Raw genomic sequence first — 1,990 nt, forward strand, 5'->3', positions numbered from 1 at the left:
AGATGGGTATAAGAGACAGTATATATAGAGGATATAAATGTATGTGCAGTTTCCATGTATGTATTGGTGATATAAAGTAAGTACTAATGCACAAGTAGAAACGTATACGTTGAATGACATAATAGACATAAACAATTTTTAATTTCTAATATTTCGAGTACTCCAGGGCTCTTCCTCATCGACAACACGTATCACATGCACATGGGTGCTCGAAATATTCGAAATAAAAATGTGTTTATGTCTGTTATGTGAGCGTTTCAGTCAGTTTTATAAAAGTGCCTGGGGTTATATCTGCACGTATATCCTATACTGCCTGAGAGAACGCATTATTCCATATTTGAAATTGGCTTAGGGGCATCGTATGGGTGTAATCTATCATGTAAATTAATCATATACCCCCAAAAATGTTTAGAAATATGAAATTAGTATGCGAATTACGCATTATATCCATTGATTGATTGATTGATTTATTTATTTATTTTCCACATAATGAACAAAAACAAACATATACATGATCAAACATATTCAAAAAATCTATGTGGATGGAGACCACAATAAGTTTAAGAAAAACTTTAAGATGTGGCCACCATTAAAATAAAAATAAAATACAAAAACTGGAAAATAAACAGGTAGTCTGGTTTCTATTTTAATACATAAGTTAGAAGGCTTAATTACCATACATCGAGACCAGATATCGTTTGATATTAAGTTTAAAAGAAGAAAAACTGGGTAAAGATTTAAAAAAGGGGTCAAGGGAATTCCATAACTTAGGTCCATTATAAAATACTGATATTTTTCTAAGAGAAGATATACATTTTTCTGTTGTAATATTGTTTTTTGAAAACCTGGTTGGATAGTTATGAATTGCAGACTGTTGGATTGGGAATAATAGGGTAATATGGATTGGGAGTGTATTACTTATAAATCGATACATAAAATTATAGGTTTGTTGTTTGTTTAAATCAAATATATTAAGTTTATTATATTTATAAAATAAAGGTTTAGTGTGTGTAGTACGACTTGACCCTGAACAAATCCTGAGAGCGCGTTTTTGTAATTTAAAAATGCTATCAATACTAGTGGTCTCAAGACTTGTCCAGGGGCACAGGTTATGTATGTTTATCAACTGTGGTGGCCCACGAGAGATTACAATATTTAATATAGGGTAGGACTAAGGTATTGTATAATGATAAAAGTATATGTGGGGGAAAATCATTTTTTAACTTATTCATGACAACAATATTTCTAGAAATAATATTAAAAATTTTGTTACGATGAGGTTGCCAGGAAAGCTTGAATTTTGTTTCACTGACCTGGTTAATAATATTATTATCTATTTTTAAAACATGATTATAGTCTTGTTTTGTTTTGTGATTAAAAAGAATAAAATTAGTTTTATTAATGTTCAATGATAATTTATTTAATTTAAACCAGTTGGATACTTTGCTTAATTCAGTGTTAGTAATTTTAAAAAGTTCTGGTAAGTTTTTGTTTGAATAGAAAAGATTGGTGTAGTCAGCAAACAGAACAAAACCTAATAATGATGAACAATTTGGGAGATCATTAATATAAATTAAAAATAATAAAGAACCAAGTATTGACCCCTGTGGAACACCACAATTGATTTTAGAAAGAGGAGAATTATAAGAGTCAACTGAAACAAATTGTTGTCGATTGCCAAGGTAGCTTCTAAATAGATTGAGAGCAAGGCCTTAGTAAAATGCTATGATCAATAGTGTCAAAGGCCTTGCTCAGAAGAAAAATACCAGCTGTGAAATAATTATTACCAATAGCTTTGGTAATTTGGTCATATATATCAGTAATAGCAAGATCAGTTAAAAAGAATTTTCTAAAACCATGTTGGCGATTATGAATAATATTGTGCTTATCTAAAAACCCAAGCAATCTGTTGTAAATTAGGCGCTCAAGGATTTTGGAGAAACAAGGTAATAAAGAAATAGGTCTGTAATTAGTAAACAAATGAGGATCA

The sequence above is a fragment of the Anneissia japonica genome, unplaced genomic scaffold (genome assembly GCF_011630105.1).
Source record: "Anneissia japonica isolate Jap-2015-1 unplaced genomic scaffold, ASM1163010v1 scaffold673_len1821605_cov196, whole genome shotgun sequence".
Classification (NCBI taxonomy): domain Eukaryota; kingdom Metazoa; phylum Echinodermata; class Crinoidea; order Comatulida; family Comatulidae; genus Anneissia; species Anneissia japonica.